The sequence below is a fragment of the Amblyomma mixtum genome, chromosome 3 (assembly GCF_055824585.1).
Source record: "Amblyomma mixtum isolate Tamu chromosome 3, ASM5582458v1, whole genome shotgun sequence".
In the NCBI taxonomy this organism is placed as follows: Eukaryota; Metazoa; Arthropoda; class Arachnida; order Ixodida; family Ixodidae; genus Amblyomma; species Amblyomma mixtum.
In genome coordinates this window covers 221,845,952-221,865,654 of record NC_143014.1, presented here as the reverse complement: position 1 = coordinate 221,865,654, position 19,703 = coordinate 221,845,952, and the positions used below count along the sequence as shown (strand labels likewise).

The 19,703-nt window shown below is 42.8% G+C and overlaps 1 long non-coding RNA gene across 2 annotated transcripts; it reads left to right on the top strand.

Annotated features, from left to right (window-relative positions):
• Positions 1-6,280: 6,280 nt before the first annotated feature.
• LOC149353769 (uncharacterized) lies at positions 6,281-18,468 on the top strand. Of its 2 annotated transcripts, none has more exons than XR_016289599.1 (4): positions 6,281-6,516; positions 10,016-10,168; positions 15,272-15,394; positions 18,387-18,468. It is a non-coding gene; the product is annotated as an uncharacterized LOC149353769 (long non-coding RNA). The 2 variants fall into 2 exon arrangements; XR_016289600.1 differs by lacking the exon at positions 18,387-18,468 and adding an exon at positions 17,859-18,154.
• Positions 18,469-19,703: the final 1,235 nt, after the last annotated feature.

The window sequence follows — 19,703 nt, the reverse complement described above, 5'->3', positions numbered from 1 at the left end:
AAGTTTCGGTACTACTTTCCACAATGCATAAAAAAACTTTTGTACGACTCTTTGTTCACCAGTGTTATAACTTATTGTTTCTTAGTCTGGGGTACAACCACTGTCTCCAATATTACAAAACTCCATGTACTACAGAAAAAAGCAGTTCGTGCAATTAACAACATTCCAAATGATGCACACACCAAACCTGTCTTTCAGGCATTACACATTGTACCTATTGTGCAATTGTACTCTGTCCTGTTGCGCAAAAAGTACACATCAAATATTAATCGCGGAACTGCATTCCTCGCTGATTTGTCTAGACTAACATGCAGAGAACGCCCCTACAATACGCGCATCGGAGACAACTGGTATTTACCGCGAACGCGAACTAACTACGGCAGACAAATGCTGTCCTATAATATCCCGTCCATTTTAAACAATTTGTGAAAAACTGTAATTAGTGAAGAGTAACAGCATATAGTTTCTTTCTTTAGTGTACTAAATCAGCCTGCTTTTATGCCTTCCCTCTTTACGTGATATGTTTGATGGTTATGTGTTTTTTGATGCCCTGAACGTGTTTATTTTCGATGCAATGTGCTTTTGTTTTAAATATGTGACAGGCGTAACATATAATGTACCGTTGTGTGATTGTGGGTTTTTGTGCACAATGTAGTTGCTGTAGGGGGCGGGGACCTCCGTCAAGCCTCTATAGGCTTTTTGTCCCCGCTCCCCACATCCTTGATGTGAAAATAAACCTGATTGATTGATTGATTGATTGATTGATTGATTGATTGATTTTTTGATTGATTGATTGATTGATTGAATGAATTAGCTGTCAGTGCAAATCAACTTTCTCAGGGAAGAAAATACACTGCAGCGACGCAAAAGAGACTCTTCAATCTGGCGATGGGCGTATCTTCAGAACGGGGAGTACAAGCGGACCGCGTAGGGTGTGCACTGGAGTAAGCTCCGGAGCGCGCCAAACGGCAGTTCAGTGATCTCTCACGTCAAAAAGTGCTTGCTTATCAAATTTTCAGTTATTTAGTGCAGAAAGTTAGACCAAAGTAATTAAAATATTAGGCTGTGTTTCTCTTACGAACAAAATTTCGTGTTAATGATGTGAAAATTGGGCCCCTAGACTTTTGCGCAATTGCGACAATTTTGTGTTTGTTTTTTCTTCTCCACCACCGTGCTTCCTTGCCGTTGTTGAATTGTGTTGTTGAATTGTGTAGGCTTGAGTAGAACTTGCCTGCCGTTGCACCAATATAGTCAAAAGAAGGTGTGCCCCGCGTCATCGAAAACCGAACACACATACCCAACATTCCGGGAGAAAAGCATTTTCGAACGTGAGTTTATGAAGGACTTCCTCTTTACATAATCCAATGGATTGGTGCATATTTAGAAAACCGGAGTCAGTTTGTTGAAGTCAATGGTGCAGTTTCCGATACCCTGGGCGTCACTTCTCGTGTACCGTAGGGAGTGTATTGGTCCTTTATTGTTTCTCCTACACTGCAAAAAAATTCCGTGAATGTTACGTACAAACTCTCCATAACAGAACAAACGCTTGCTCTGTTGCATCTGAAATGGAGGGTCCATCCGTAACACATTCGTGAAGTTGGCTGGCCGTATTATGCATTTTCTGAAACGTATTGCTCGCCGTAACTGTTGGCCCCCGGACTAGGCACCACATGACGTCCCATTTCCGATCTGTGTGGTTTACTCTTGTTCAACAATGTCCACAAACTAGCATGGCGAAAATGAGATTAACCCCATGTGCAAAAGTGAAGATCCGAGGGGGGGGTGATAATCAAATTAGACCCAAGTGACGCATAATGTTGCTTCAACGTTGAGGGATTGCTACAAATTGTGAGCAACATTAAATAGCAAAGGACTTACTTTGCTATAACTTTAAAAGAAGAACGTTGACTTCATAAAAAAATATTTTCACGATGTTGCTAACCACATGACAGGGTAACAATTAATAAATGCATTTAATAAATAATTTAGAAATGCAGCTTAATGAGGTCAAGAGATAAAAAAAAATTAGACACAGACAATGGTTAGACAACTTCTCTAAATTGAAACTGAACACCAGCTGAAAATACATTACAAACATTACATACAAACATTACAAACAAGGTGAAAGCCGAATTTCCGTCTGCCGTTTGACAAGGAAACGAACCACTGAGAAAGCCAAAAGCATGGGCAAACAAATTTGTGAATGAAGTGCAATGTAGCAGTCACATCTTTGCTACACAACCATCAATCAAAAACGCTAACTCCTTCACGGATAACAAAAGCACAGGCACAACAAAATATTGCTAATTGCAATGTTCAATTTATTAGGTACCTATAGCCGGCCATTCATGCCTGGTCTTCCTGCGGATAAATGAAACGCTGCAAAAAAGCAGTGAGCAGCCATAATTGCTGTAGTGACAAGGGCAGTGGTGGAACTGGCAACTGGCTTCTTGTAGCAGCTTTTGTAGCAGAAGAAATCGCAGTTTGTAGCAGCAATTTTAAGTTTTGTAGCAGGAAAAATGGCATTTTGTAGCAGAATTCGAGCTTTTGTAGCACAAAAAAAAAAGCTTCGTTCCAAAATTCCATGCCAAAAAACAGTTATTTTAAATAAAGAAGCTTTGTTGTATTTCTGGAACAGGCATTTGCTCAGACGTTTTTAGCAACCACAGCCATGCAAGAGCAAGCTTCAATCCCAAATGCAGTTTAAAGTGCTTGGTTCCTTAAAAAGAGCCGAAAATAAGCAAAACAGGAGGTTCTCCTAAAAACACTGCCGTTTTTATTCAGAAGAGCGACATAACGAAATGCTCAACAGAACTATAAAAAATGAAACCGTTCTTAAAACAAACTTTCAGGTACTATTTCTTCCCTTTTCTTGATCACTCCAGCTTAGACAGTGCCGCTGCGAGCTTTTCCTGTCCATTCTTCAGAAGGGCTTGTCCACTCTCAACGTCTGCAAAATGTTTAGACTTGACACCTTTTGTGAAAAGCAGCTCAGCATTGGTGATCATATTCCTGGCCAGTCTGATCTCTTCTTGTACCTTCTCTACATTCTGACCTCTTTTCTGGGTGTCTTTGTCCTGTACAGTGGTGAGCAGCCTTGTCTAGAGCGCTTTAGCAGTGCGCACTTGGTAACAAAAACCGAAATTAGAGAGCAGCCCCTCATTACAGGGAAAAGTTTTCGTGCCTGCTTTGTTTACGAGGCTATCTGGCGCTACTTCCGTGCAAGCGTTGCAGCTGGACCCTAGAGGCTGCCACAAAATCTGGATTTGTTTGCAAGGAAGTGCACCGCCCGAGCGCTCTAGACAAGGCTGCTCACCACTGTACATCACAGTCTTGTTTCGCTTGTTTTGCACGGGTCTCTTCTCCTGCATCCGCCTCCAACCGTTGCAGCTGACGCTTCCGCGATCCTTTCACCGCTCTGATTAATCCTTGGTCATAGGAATGGCAGCTGGGTTTTCTGCCCGATATAAGTTAGTCATAAGTTTTGTTGCCTTTCAGCTTTGACAAAGACATCGAAGACGTGAAGTGTCCATCCACAAAGGCAGTGCGCTGACAGTGGTCCCTTTGTTCACCTTCGGTTGCAAAGCAGCGATGGCGATGTGGCTCCCGGCAGATGCGTTGCCGGAAGTGTTGCCAGCAGACATCAGTTTTGGTTTCACGGAAATGTGTTTCGGTTTCGTTCTCGGCAGAGTTATTGGAGTTATTCAGAGATATTTCGGCGCAGGCGTGGCGCAAAAGTAGGCAAAAAACCGATTTTGTAGCAGCATGTAGCAGGATTTCCCATTTGGCGCAATTTGGCGCAATTGGCGCAGCAGTTCCACCACTGCAAGGAGGATGTGCACCGTCGGTGCTGCTCCCTCATCCTGACTAGGAAATAATAGCTGTTTTTTCTGGAATGTACTCTGGAAGCATGAATTTCCTATCCACCTTTATTTAGCTTGCACTGACACGACCCATCATGAACTCTGCAGCTTTGACAAACATGCGGGCCAGTCGACAGCCACAGAAGACTGTAGAACCCTGCTAACTTGCAAAAAAACCAGTGCTCAGAAAGAAAAATTATAAAAAAAATGAGGAGTTCCTTATACGCACTATGTTTTATATGGTACTAAGAATGCTGCAAAGACATGGCATGAATATTGTTTTTTTCTGCTCAGTTACAAACTTTCTTGCCTGTGCTAACATATTACTGCAATGTAAATAATGAAACATGCCAGCATTGCACAACATGCTGTAAGACTTACAAAATACACCCCCTGCAAGGCTACCACACGCCTCTTAGATGTGGTAATGTTTATATCTACCAAACTATCTAGACTAAAATGAGACACCAAGCCTCTGACATCTGGAGATGTGTACCTCCCATGCAATTAGAGTGATTGGAGATGCTCCTCATTGATGGCATTTCAGTTGCTAGGTGTGGAAGGACCGGATATGAAGGTGAACAACTAGACACCCACTTTTTAAGCAACGTCACAATGAGCAATGTGCCTTGGCTTTTCTTCCATCCAAAAAGTTTTATGTTCCATGTTTACGTAACTGCTTGCATGTGCTCATTTTGGCTTGCTGAGAGGTTCTTTTCTTTGTTCAACTAGCTTTAACTCTGACCTCAGTCTTCTGCACCTTCTTAATGTTTTGCTAGTGTTCACCTTAAGTCATGTGTAAGCTCACGCAGATCTCTACTTTTCTACGTTTCCAACTGTCACATCTTCTCTGCCTTCGTCATGTCCATCACTGCATCCGACGCCTTCAAGTATAGTATGCTGTGTATAATCACCTTAACTAATCTGCCTATTACACATGTATTTTTGTTAGCCACCCACTCCTCTATCTGGCGCTGATAGGCCCTGAGAGTAAATAAATGAATTGTAGTCTAAGCTAAGTCTCAGCAAGCATGCATTATGTTCAGTTTATTTTACCATGTTGACCAGTAAAGAGTGGACAGAAAAAAGCTGCAAAGTAGAGCTTGACATACCTCTCGCCCCTACACTGGAAAGCAGCAGGCAAGGCATTTGCAACCACTAACGACAACGGAACATGCCAAGTGTGAAGTAAATCAGTAATGTTCCTGGCATTTATCACAAGGTATACTCTCTGCTCAGTAATTTATTACCCCCTTAGGCATTCTGCAAGCAGTGCATACAATGATGTGTCACCACAATACAATGAGAATCATTAACCCTGTGCCAATACAACAGCAAAGAAATTTATGCCCAATAAATGCATTGCTTACATGCAACCAAGAGGCAAGAATGGGCCAACCTGGCACATATATGGAAAATAAGCTCAAAATTATAAAGAATGACATTTGAGCAGCCGCTCATTCCCCCACCCCCTCCCATCAAAAAAATATGAAAAAGGGTCCTCTTCACACGGCACGTTTGAAAGATGCGGCTGTAATATTTGCGAAAGTTCAACTACGTGTGAAATTCAGATATAAATAACGCCAACGCATGCGGTTGGAAGCGAGGCGCCAGGGCGCGGGCAAACAGTAATCGTCTTCAGGTATCGACTAGTTCCACCTCCTGAGGGCCGCTGCTCGACGAATACCACTCAAGGCCACGTTCACATCCAACAAGCTTGTAACAAACTTTAGACAGGTGTTTATCATGATGCAGCAGCAGCTCATCAGAGCTATTGGCCAGTGCTGAATTTTTTAGCTTGATAAACGCAATCATCCACCGAAACGTGTGTCGACTGTTCCTCGCCAGATTCTTGCAGTCCCACGAGGGTGAGCAGCTTTTCCGCCGGCTTCAAGTCTCCTCTTTCGTGCAGGGCCACTGGCATTGTAACGCACATTCTGCACGGTCGTTTTACTATGCATCGATGCCGCATGGGACAGCAAGCGGTTGTACACTCCAATGCGGCGTACGGGCCGCACACATACACACACCGTAACGACAATACAGCGCGCAGGACGCACGCAGCGAACACGGAAGAACAAAAACCGTTCTAAAGCACCTGTTCACTCAACACCACACACAATCCGCACATGGTTCCGACTGCGCGCTTGGCTAGCGCTTCGACTCGTCACGGCCAAGCTGCATGCACTGCGCTCTTGTGGTAACAACGCTCATGAAACGAAAAAAAAATTTTAATATGTAAAACCATTCAAATTGTCAGCTAAAAAAGCTACGGTAAAATTAAATACATCTGATATGTTTTCAAGGTGGTGCGCTTTTGCGGCGTCAGCGATGTAAGCATGGATGCGAATACGCGAATGACGCTATGAATTTCCCGTGCAACTCTGCTAGCCACCATAGCCTATGCCATAGCTCTGCAAATGGCATCGTGCTCGGCGTTTTGCGCGGCTGACTTGCCCGCGTAAATTTTGCTTCCTCCGTGCACACATGCTTGGTGAGGTGAACGGTGGTCGGTGCGAACAGTTTGAAGTTTAATCGACTGAAAATTGCTCAAGGAAAGTCAGCGGAATTGCATTTTTATTGTTTCTGTGCATCGCGAGTGACTGGCGGCAGCCACACGGCATCGTCTCCGGTTTGCTGAACTTGTGAGAAGGTGAGCAATTTGTTCTCAGATTTTGAAAGCGGTTTTTTGTTTCTATAGTAATCCTGTGTCTCGTCGCATGTTATGTTCACGGTAACATCAGCACAACGTGCATGCGCTTTCTGTCTCTATTTGAAGTAACATTGGTCGATCAGCGTAAACTTTTGGATTCAATTAAGCACAGGCTGTCCATGTTGGTAGTGCGTGTCGAATGTGCTTTGAGATCATTCTGCGCTCGAGATGGTCTTCTGATAATTTATTTATTACCAGGTATAGTCGAGATTTGGAACCGTTCATCCCACTGCAACAGTGCTGAAAAGCTGTTTTGTGTTCATGCATATGCTGTCCTTAAACTTTTCGGTAATCATTCGCGTGGTTCCTTTGGATCTGGACAACCGGCTACTGTTGCTAGGGACGCCTCGCAGCAGAGCCCTTGGGGACGCCCAGTGGGTCAGCTGTTTGTCCAGGTGCAAAGTTACCTAAGGTACCATTCCAGACTTTTTTTTCCTGTCCATCAATCTCATATTCCTTGCAAAAATTACAGTATGTAATTAGGCACTAAAAAAATTGGTAACTTATACACATTTCAGGACAGTTGAGAGAAATGAAATTAAAATTGGTTTTTGAGGAAAGGAAATGGGGCAGTAACTGTGTCTCGTTGGGCTCCTGAACCTAAGGGAAGGAATAAACGAGGGAGTCTAGAGAAAAATGCACATGCAGCATCAGTATTCTCTCTGTAGACTTTTCGAGACCTGGATTCATTCCTTCCAGGACAGTGCCAAGCAGTAGGTGAACTGCACACAAATTTATTTTCCTCTGGTGCAAAGTAAAGAGTGAAAATGTTCTAAGACAAGTCTCTAGTCTGTTTCATTCTCACTGCATTTGCTCAAAGCATAATATGAAATGCTGTATTTCTTATACCCTGGTTTCCTTTACTTTGAGCAGTAGGTATTGACAATGAACATCAAGGCAACTCCACTCTCATTGCTTATTGCTGCTTTTAGGTTCCCTCCATGATTTTCTGTTTGCTCAGTCCTGGCCTTAACATATTTTCTTCTGCTGCTTAGCTTCGAACTATTGGCTAGGTTACATGGTTCTACTACTTCTATGTTCACTGTGAGGTTTGAGAGCTTGTTGCTTTGTTCTTTTTTTATAAGCATCTTTGTCTTCTCGAGGCTGATTGGCAGTCCGGAACAGAGACCACATGCATTGTTTATGTTAAGATGATGACATGATAGCCTAACACATCGTATCGTTGCCATTCGAGCCCCCTGTGTACATGCTTTGTTGCACTGGGAGCAAAAAAGTTTAGTGGAAGTCGCAATGAGGCGCACTTTTGTTTAGACTAGTGCAAAGGTTTACTGTTGCTTCGCAGTATAGTGCTCCCACCTGTTGCGCACGAGCATTTAGATGGCTGTTAAATACTACTATCAAGGATTTAGCCATTGTAATGTCGCAGGTCTGTTGTGTAGGATTTCAGATCATTGTCTTGCACTGTCCCCGAAGCCTGTTGTGTGTCAGTTACGCCACTATGCTGTTGTATTTCTGTCCAGTGTAAAAAATATTTTCTGTGATTATGCTACACGCACAGGTTCATGGGGCAGTAAATATTTTGTGTCGCTTCAACCGGGTAATGCTTCAGAATGAACACATGCAAAAACCCATGCTGTTAAAAGCCTTGGCTTGTGTAACCCAAGTGTGAGGAGAATACTATTATGGCAGGGATTCTTGCATTGCAACCTTTTAAATTCCTTTTTTGTAGAAAGAATGACGTGAGGTTTCATGAGTTACAGCTCTCTTTCATTGCTTGCTCAGAGAAAGCGTTTATTGTAAGTAAGCAGTAGTCGCTTTTTTCTATTGTTCAAGCAGCAGCATCAGCATGCCTCATCATTTTTGTCTTGAATGACTGAAGGTGCTTCCAGAGCATTGCCTTCTTTTTTTATTGTTGTTTATTCAGCATGCAATATTGTGTCTATAGATTGCTCTTTAGCATTATTTTGCGTTCTCCCAAGCAAATTTTAGGCGACCAAATTCAGAAGCACCTTGTATTGGCCTTACATGCTCGCTATTAATGCAGAAGTAATTATATGCCACACTAAACACCAAATCTACATCCTTCAGAGTGGGTCTAGAAGCTTGTCTCCAGACTCTTGCCTTCAAGGAGTTCTTACAGGTTTCACATATCTGCTTGGTGTTGGAAGTGACAGCTTTTTCTACTTTGCAGCGAGGTATACATTTAGAAAGGGTTCATATATGTGTATTAGGTAGATCTCTTAACCAGAAACAGGAATCAGGCTAGCTGCATACTCAAGCTGAAATCACACAGGTGAAATATTTTGTCTTGTTCATAGGCGCTGTTTGCATTTCATTCCAGCCTGATTGTGCACTACTGCCATAGCAGGTACCCCATCTAAACGAGACACTATCTTGTGGCAAATCATGCGCATATGTTTTAGACACGTGTGTGAAGAAATGTGCAGCTACAAACATTGCATACTTGGTTATTCATAATGCTTTTTTTTCTCATGTGCATAGAACAATGTTCAGCTACATTGCTTGCTTTGTTGTTACTACTTCTATTTTTCCGCTAATATTAAACTACATATTAATCTCAGAGACCCGATGTTCGACTGAATGATCCTTCTGTGTCCCACTAGGAAGGCAAAAGCATCACGCCTAGGGCTCATTCACCGCCCTTCATCCCTGTTTTGGTTTCAGTCGGTCAGTTATGCTATTAATGAATGTAATCACTTTATAGCACAAGTATATATGAAAATATATTTTGGTCTAAATGAGGTTAACAAGTTATCCACTGTGCACAATGGTCTGGTTGGTCTTGTACATCTTTACTTGGGTGTTAATGTTTCTTTTGTGGTTGCTGTCTAAATAACTTTGCCTGCCTATTGTATCCTATGTCCTTTTATGTTTTTTTTTATGCCTGTCTTCCTTCCTACTGGCTCTCTCCCTTTTCAGTCATTCCTTTTTCCTTTAAACTGGCGATTGGTCACAAGCCTGCTGTGGGAATGGCAGCTAACACTAGGCCCCTTTTTTTTTCATTGAACCTGCACTGCTAATATTAACACTAATAGTACTGTATCAGTATTTATGTGATACTGCATTTTTTGTTATGCATAAATAGTTGGCTAAGCCAATGGTAGCAGTGTTGAATATCACAATATATCATGCATATATCTTGCATGCAATATCAGTATCAGTTTATTCACTTTGGATGAAGGTTATTCAAACAGGGTGATAAAAGCATCTGGGCCCTTAGCAAGGTGCTAGTTCGGGCCCATGCAATAAGTGCAGAAAATAGTGTGCTCAGGCGTCAGCATAAGAAAAAAAAAGTGTACATTTTATATGAATAGAAGATGTTACACAAAACTATATCAGTATATTCACTATTATGCTACCCTCTATTTCTTTCAGCTCGGCCGTTTGGCTGTAGATATTTTGTGCTGCTTTCCTAGTCTAGTCCACTCAAACTAAAACTTTGCTTTCTGTGTTGCAGGTAGAATCTACAATGAATGCCGCACTGTGTCTTGTAAGCAGGAGGCGGTGTTAATGGAGCCATGAACTTTTCTTGCGGATGACTGGTGTTGGCTTTATTATGCACTGAACCTCAAGTGTGAAGAGGAAAATGTCGTGTTGGATTTCTGCAGAGGTGAGACATCATGGTGAATCTACCAGTGCGAAAGACGAGACAAGAGACAAGACAGTCGCTGAGTCGCGGCCATAGTTTATTAAAGTGAATAGGGAATACATGAAGAAGCCAAGCAACACCACAAACCACACAATTACAGATAAGCATACATGACAACATGAGTCAATGGCCCTGAACATTCCCCTGATCGAGATAGTCCAGCTCATTGCGTGTTAGTGCGATAGACAACACACTTGCACATTAGTCACCGAGTCGTAAGGTGTGTCTAGCCTCAATAATCTACCATTTAATCTTCTCTGAATACTGCCAAAATGTGTGCTGCCAAAAGGAAAGGGTAGCAGCCTTCAAATCCCTTGCAATATACAGAAAAGTTAGAACCCCTACCCTCTTGTGCTCCTGTAATCTTACATTGATACACCTTCCAGTTTGACCTATATAGACCCGACCACAAGATAGAGTGTCTGATACCATGTTCATTTTACAAGGTACATATACATTTCACACCACATGTGTACTTTTCTCTAGCCACATTTTCAGAATTATTCTTAACAATTTTACATATTTTAAACAACTTATTAGGGGCCAAGAAAATCGCTTTTCCATCATACCTTCTGGCCGCATTTTTCAATTTGTACGACAGTCTATGTGCGTACGGTAACACAACCGGTCTTTTGGCATCTCGCTGGCTGGCCCCGGCCTGATTGCGCCGGTCGCCGTGAAAAGCTTTCGGCTTCTTTAACAATTTATTGTATGCTCTTGCAATAACATGGTTAGGAAATCTTCGTTCATTAACCTAAAATGTGCTCTTGGAAACTAGTAGTCATGCTAAGAAAGCATGACTGAGCCCAGGCTTGACAGTCCAATGCTATCTTTCACTAGCTTGTAATAGCCAACCTGTGTCCAAGTAGCAGCGTAACACTCCTGGGTGAATATCACCAGCACACATGGCGTGTGCAGATCAACTTATCAAGGTAAGGTCCAGAAACCGCAGCTCTTTTTGTGGCGACATTTGCTCCAAGGTAAAACTAAGAATATGTTCACATCCCAAATTATCAGAACCTTTGTAAAAGACCAGAAAATCATCAACATAGCAAAAGATTTTTCCCCCAGTCCATGCAAGTCCTTGACAATCATTCTATACACCCTACTTAAAATATCTCTTAGCACAAGGCCCATCTTCGAACCACTACATATACCAGATTTTTGAACACATACCACACTGCAGTACTCTACAGCCATGCTCTTAAAATAAATGCTATTCACTAGCATGCTCTTCAGATAAATTTCAGAAAAGGGTTCTTGCAAAATTTTGTCTGGTTATTTGCAAAAGCATTTGTCTACTTCGCATCTTGAAGATCCGTTTCTTGTACTCAATTCGCAGCGTGGTTGAGTATCTGAAGAATGGCAATCCAGCAGATTGTCTGGTGGTTAGTGTCGATGTAGAACTATTTTATTCCATCCCGTATGATGACCTTATGAAAAGCTTGTGAATGTGTATATCGGAGCACAATGATGAGCTTGTGTTTAGGAACAGGTGCGTAATAGTCTTTTTTTTTGAACTTACCTCCTTTTATTTGAAGAGCATGTTTCTGCAGTATGGCTGTGCGGCATATGTTCAAAAGTCTAGCATATGTATCGATTGAATGCCTCTGTGCTAAGTAATATTCTCTTAAGCAGGGTGGATGGAGTGATTGCCAAGAACTTGCATGGGCTGGGGGAAAATCTTTCACTGCGTCTGATTTTCTGGTCTTTTACAAAAGGTTGCGATAGTGTGGGACCTGTGCATATTGCCAAGTTGTTTAAGGAGCAAGGCCTTTCTTTAACTTAGCATTTCCTTAGAGGAAATGTCCCATCAAAAAGAGCTGCGGTTTCTGGGCTTCACCTTGATGTTCTGCACATGCCATGTATGCTGCCGATATTCACCCAGGAGGGTCAAGCAGCTACTTGACTATTGGCCGAATCATTCTAAGCTAGTGAAAGATAGCATTGCGTCATGTAGGCTAGGCTCGGTATTGATGAAGTGATGTTTTCACAGCATGACAAGTGGTCTCCATGAGCAGATTTTAAGGCTTATGAAAGCATTATTCCCCAACCATGCAGGAGTGTGTGATAAATTGTTAAAGCTGAGCATATAAGATTGATCAAGTTGGTCAGACATGCTAAAGGTAAGAATGGCATAGCATCATGTAACGAAGACAGCAGGAGAGCACACACGCATTAGTGCCAACCTTGGAGCAGATACAGAATCCAAGAGCGTGTGCTTGACATTCAGCGTTGTCAGTCAAGGATCGGGCTCATTCAATCTTGAATGTTCAAATCAGTGTTTTCTCATTTCCTTGACTGTCAGTGCTGATTGTCAAGCTCGTGCTCTTGGATTCTGTACACACTCCAAGGTTGGCACTTGTGCGTGTGCTTGTTGTCCTGCTGTCCTTATTACTTGATGCTGCGCCATTCTTCCCTTTAGCATGTTAAAGCTAAAACCCCTTCACAGGGATTGGCAGGATACGGCCGGGGCCAGCCATCGAGATACCAAAAGATCGACTGTGTTACTGTACATACGTATATTGTCGCACAATTTGAAAAATGTGGTCAGAAGGTATGACGCAGAAATGGTGCTCTTGGCCCCTAATAAGTTCTCTACAAACTGTAAAATTGTTAAGAATAATTTTGTGAATTTGGTCCTGGAAAAGCATATGTGCCTTGTAAAATGTATGTGGTGCATCGGATACTGTTATCTTGGGGTTGGGTTTATGTTGGTCAAACTCGAAAGTGTGTGAATGTAAGACTACGGGAGCACAAGAGATATTTGGATATTGGTAGGAGTTCTAACTTATCTGTACATCGCAAGGAATGTGAAGGCTGCTAGCCATTCCTTTTGGCAACACTCATTTTGGCGATACATTCGGAGCAGATTAACCGGAAAATTATCGAGGCTAGACACATCTTATGACTCGGTGACAAATCTGTGAGTGTGCTGTCCATCGTGTTAATATGCAACGAGTTGGACTATCTAGATGAGAGAAAAGTTAAGAGCGATCTTTTACTCATGTTGTGGTATAGCATATCTGTAACTGTGTGGTTTGTGGTGTTATTTGGCTTTTCTATGTACTCCCTGTTTACTTCAATAAACTTCAGTTGCGAGTCAGCGCCTGCTTTGTCTCCTTTCTTGTCATTGTCTCGTGCTGGTAGGTTCACGTACCGTATTTACCCAATTCCAACGCGCCCCCGATTCCAACGCGCACCCAATTTACGGCACCAAAAAAAAAAAAAAATTTCAAGCCCCGATTCTAACGCGCGCCCAATATTGGTAATAAAAAAAAAAACTACAAGCCCCGCTTCTAACGTGCATGTGACTTCCACGAATGAAAATAATTTGCAACCGTTTTTATATTTTAAGGGGAGATGCGGGTGAAAAAACCGCGATTTTTTTCGATAAAGTCGATTTTGTATTTTCTTGCGTTTTGTATTCCCCCCAAGCCTCTTCTTTTATGTGTAAAAAAATCAAAGCCGATAATCAATGGGAAGTTAGTAAAAAATACAATTAAAGCACTCGCGGTGGCTCGCGAAAGTGCGAATTTGACCGAATTTCGGGAACGCGGCATTTCGCTCCACGGCGCCGCCCGCTCTTGAATATTCGCGGGGAAGTAGGCCTACCCATCGTCTACGAGAAGCCACTTCGGCAGCGGCGCATTCTTGATAAAAATACGAAAAAAAAGATCGTTTCCCGCCCGAGTCGAGCGTCGCGACTGGCCCTTCAAATCACGTGGTACGATCGGAGCCGTTCCATTGGCTACGAGCATTCCACCGCACGGTCGGGCGCAGACGCTCTTTCTTCGTTCTGCCGCCACCGAGACGTGAACCAACGCTTCTGCCTGGGTTTTTCTCCTATCTCCGCTATGGATGTGACTGAGAAACGAGATTTTCGCTCACGCAATTTCCTGACAAAGCATCAGTATAAAGGAAGACGCCCCAAGCGCAAGCGGAGAGCTCCGGTTATGGGAGGTTCGTCTGCTGCTAGGCGTAACTGCGGCACCGGCGATGCTTCTTGCGGAGCATCGATGACTTCGTCAGTGCGTCTGAGCGAAAGATAAAGATCTTCGACTGTAAAAACGGGCGCGGGAGCGCTGTTATCTGTGAGATCGGCATGATGCACGACCTCGTCAGCGGCGCGGCGTGCCCCGCCTGCGGACGATGTAATCTCTGTCAGAGAGTCGGCCGCAAAACAGAAAGGAGTCTCATCGTTTTTGGAACTTTACCGCCGAAATGACGCGTTTCCGATAACCGTTGTTTCAACAACATATTCTTCGATCCGCGTATCTTGATCGTGCAACGGCAGTGATGAGGCGTCCGCCCGCGGCAGTGCACGGGATACCGTCGCCGTGAACGCGGTCCGTGGTCGCTGAGCACGCGACCAATGACAAGCGCCACACCGGTTGAAAACGGCTCCTGCGACGCAGAAAACGACGAGCAAACGTGCTCCCATGTTTCCAGCAGTTAGTGAGCTCCCACATCGTATAATGGCGATGACGATGGGCAGCTATGGGGCAGTTTCGGTTTGCACTCGAATCCAACGCGCATGCGATTTTGAGACGTATTTTCCCCGAAAAAAGGTGCGCGTTGGAATTGGGTAAATACGGTACTTGCAGAGTAGATTCACTGAATTGTATACTTGCAGAGGCTTGTGAAGAAAAACCAGAGGAATTTTCTTTCCTTTGTCTGGAATGGAAGTTAAAATTTTTTTTCGCGTAGCTAGATGGTTGCAGCATGAAATTCCATTCTGGAAGGGTAAACCCACTAAATTGTACATTTTGTGTGCAAGGGTACTGATGCTTGCATGAAACTGAAAACATTCGCCCAGGCTATCTGGCTAGCTTCCTTCTTCCTTGTGCCCAGATTTTTTTAAACATTACTTTGTCAGATTTATTTTGACCAGAATTTCTAACATGTTAATTACACCACATTTTGTGATCATATACAACAAAATTAAAACATGATGATCACTGGTGTATGGTTTAGTCTGGGGTAGAATGATGAGAAGTACCTAGTATATAGTAAAATTTAATATTACTAGTCTAACATAAACAAAATTGCTCTTTTTTTTAGTGGAAAATTTTGCTACCAGGGAGTCGGAGCGGCATGGCATGATGAAGACTTGGACAGTGTGCATTCCAAAGTACCTGTATTCATGTCGGCACGAGAACTTGCGCACAGTGCTTCAAACAGTTGGTGAGTACCTTGGTGCTGTGCTTCTGCTTAGATAGGTAGATATTTGATTTTAAATGTGCCTGAACAGCCAATTGGCCTAAACGAGTGCACACTAAGTCAATACAAACACCATGACGTGAACAGACATAATACAGAAAAATGGTCACAAATACGATGATAATAATAGTAAAGAAAAACAAGCATAATGAGTAAACAATGAAAACAGCAAATTAGGCAAATATTTCTGTGTCATAAAAAGTTGAATTGTGTTATTTGCAAATGAGTCATTGGTGAAATGGCATGCATGTCAGGATAAAATCTATCAGCATTTGGTGGTTTTTCCCTGAGGCACACGAAATCGCAGTGACATCAATAACGGCTCACAGTCAATAGAGCCGAGCACAACTTTATGTAGAAAATCCATGTCATAAAGGGTAGACATACCAAGGTCTGCTGCGGTTTCGATCCCGGCCCCGGCGGCTGGAATTTCTTTGGAGGAGAAATTCTTGAGCCCCGTGTACAGTGCGATGTCAGTGCACGTTAAAGAACCCCAGGTGGTCGAAATTTCCGGAGCCCTTCACTACGGCGTCTCTCATAGCCTCAGTCGCTTTGGGACGTTAAACCCCATAAACAAAACAAAACAAAAACAAACCAAGGTCTGCTAGAAGAAAGTCGTAGCCTTAGAAACGACAGCGCTCAATATATCTATCACAAAGGATGCATACAATCTTCTGCTGAACATTTTCGATTTCATCGCCAGAGGTAACAGAGGCACTATTCTAAGCTACTGATGCAAACTCAAGACGTGGCATCACGAGAGCACAGTAGCCAAATTATGTTTTTAATCTGAATAAGAGTGTGTATCTGAAAATTTGAGCAAAAATTGAGTAGCATTTAGATATTCTTGCACGAAATACCACTGTTAAAATTGGTTATAAATGATATGTCTCACATGTACGCTTGTCTGCTGAATATAGTAAGCATGGCTTGCGACCTGAGTGCCTCCGATGTATGAAAAAAAATGGCCAGGTTACTGCATGACGTGTGGAGCAACCCAGTGTAGCACATTCAGGCTTCATGGAGTGGAGAATGAAGGCAGTAATAACTTTAAGAATAGAAAACACAGGACCAGGAAGCTGAGAGAACACACTGACACTCGGTGCATGAAGGGCATTATGGAGTTGCCTGTCGTGTTGTGCAAGATGGAGGTCGCACAGACAGATGTTAAACATGAGTCGATGCAGATACCTTCTGTCATTACGTAGTACTCACTGCAGAACTCAACAAAAAAGAAGCAAAGGTAACAGCTGAGCATGGCCAGACTCTTGTGTTTTCCTCCGCAAGCAATCTGGAAGCGCAACTCTTCAAAGTCTTTTATGCTTTCGCTCGACATATACATCATCACTGCATGTGTCGAGGAAAAGTACATACCCTTAATGTCAAATGACATAGCACTTACAGGACTCAGTAACAGCTTACTTAGGTGTTCTGATGCATCTACAGGGCACCTTATGAGAGATTCTTAGGCTTCAGAGCACTCAATCTACAGGGCGCCTCATGAGAAATTCTTAGGCTTCAGAACACTCAGCCCTTGCAGAAATTGTTTCAAAGTTTGTTGCCACATGGACCTCTTCGTAATAATGACCCTAAAAGCGAGCCTTCCTTTAGTGTCACAAAAAAAGGCCTAGGACATGGGTCTTTTTTGCTCCTTCATTAGAACCAAAATGTTTGCGAGCGAGATCTTTCACAGATATGGAATGATTTCACGAAATGTCAAAGAGAAGCCTGAAGCTGTGCGAAGCAATACCAGCAACAGCCCTGCCGTGGTGGCTCAGTGGTTATGGCGCTCGGCTGCTGACCCGAAAGGCGCGGGTTCGATCCCGGCCGCGGCGGCCAAGTTTCGATGGAGGAGAAATGCTAGGGGCCCGTGTGCTGTGCGATGTCAGTGCACGTTAAAAAACCCCAGGTGGTCGAAATTTCCGGAGCCCTTCAACACGGCGTCCCTCATAGGCTGAGTTGCTTTGGGACGTTAAACCCTAATAACCAAACCAAGCGATACCAGTTACAAACACATCAGAGCTGTTGAAGAAGCTGAAAGATTCATGCCTTCATCCTTTTTCTACATCAGACACATGACTACACTTTGTCTTTCTGGGCCATCATTTTGAAAAGGTTAACATGGCAGCAGCCTTCGGTTAAATTTCTGCAAGGAGCCCTTTGTGGAAACTTAAGCATCTGTTCCTCGTGAGGCGCACTGCAGAGATATTTGAATACCTTAGTGAGCTGCAACCAGCACCTGTGGCTGCATTTTCACTGACATCATAGATTAGTACATTTTCGTGCAGATGCTGAGATAATGGAAACTATGACTGAAAGCATAACGTTTCGGGGAAGTATGCTTCCTGATTGCTTGTGGGCAAGTGCTGTGTAACCACCAATCCAATGGGTACAAGCTTTCTCCTCACCTGGTGCTCGTCTTCTTTAGGGTGAAATGCCTGCCAAATGGTTCATTGCCCCACCTTGAGATGAAGAAAATACCTTGTGCCATGGTGCTCTTTGTCCTCAGATTCCCTCGCGCCATCAAAAATCACAATCATCATCATGCTTGTGGACAAGTGTCTGGCCTTTTTCAGATGTTACCAATGTTCCTTGCTCACTAAGTTGTGCATTGAGTACTATGTAATGAAAGGCATCTGCATTGAATTGTATTTGGCACCCATCCTTAGCTACTTTCTATTTGCACAAAATTGTAGACAACCATAAAGACTCATGCACACAGTGGTGTCCGAGTAAGCACATTTTGTCTGCTTCTTCCTGGCCCTGTGGTTTTTGCTGTTTACTGTTATGAGAAATGAATTTTAGGCAATGAATCATATTGGTTTGGTTCTCAGTAAATGGCTTTTACAAGCTTCTACGAAAGCCGATTGTTCAATAGCGGATGGTTCAAATGTATTTGTGAAATTTATAATAGGTGTTGTGTGGCTACTAAATGAGGATTTTTTTATCTTTTCAGATGGATCCGACAGCAATGTTTAGAGGTACAATGTGTGCAATTTGTCATGAAAATAAAACGTATGTACTTGTACTCAACCAAACACTTGCCACTCTTTCATTCTAAGTTGCATTCTTTGTACGTGTGCAATACATAAAATGCATGAAAGTCTTGTACATAATACTTATTTCCTCGGCCTCTGGACTGCTATATCTGCAGTGAACGTTCTGGGCAGAAGCTATACACAGATGCATGTGCATGTACTACTGAAAGTACTATCGAGAGCAAAAATAACAGACCCTTGCCAGCGCGTGCCGATCTGTGCCAGACTGCATGCAAGCGCCGCTTGACGAAGCACTCCAGATGCTGAGACGAGCGCAGTGGCACGCAATGCGTAGCGCCCCTCGAGATGGGCGCACGCCACTGCGCTGGTCTCGGCACTAGGAGCGCTTACAAAGGAATGATTTTGAATGATTTTGAATGATTACATTACAAAGGAATGATTTTGCTACAAATAATAAGAATGGGCCATTATCTTCTATATTTCTACATCAGATCCTTACAGTTTTAGAATATTCAAAACTTTCGTCCAAGAATTTTGGACATCAGAGCAACCTGAGAACGTTTTAAAAGCTTAGGTCATTAATGAACACAGCTGGCCGATAATTCATATATATATATATATATATATATATATATATATATATATATATATATATATATATATATATAGGCAGCATTGGCTGACAGAAGTTGTAAACCTAGTCAACGCTGCACGAAGTGTACAAAAGGATCGTGGTTGATAATTATTTTCCATCATTTTGTGAAGAACCTAAAACATCATAAGTAGATAGATTTTACCACACGTTGGCGATATGTTGGTGGCATTGCGGGTTGGTCTGCATTCCCCGCAAAACATATTAAATAACGGCAGTATCTAATTTCGCTCACGTGTGTACCTTTCTTATCGCGCCTTGGAAGCCTTCATAGTAACTTATTCGCGAAGCCCTGACTTCTGAAAACAATTTCAGGCACTTTAATACAGGCTGCTGTGGTGGTTGATTTTTTTTTAATTTTTTTTTGTGTGACCAAGCCAAGGTTCTCCCGCGGAGCAGCCAATCATGGTTCTTACGGAACAGAGTTGCCAGAAAATCACAGCGTTTCAGTAATTTTATATTGGCCAGCACCTAATTTGTTTCCGCTTCAGTTATACTGCTTGAATATAGCAATCTTCCACGCACGGAAAAGAAAACAAGAAATTCGTTGGTAATTATTGTTCGCACTAGAGACACAAAAAAATGAATAAAGCTTCTTTAAATCGGTAACATTTTCGGAAGC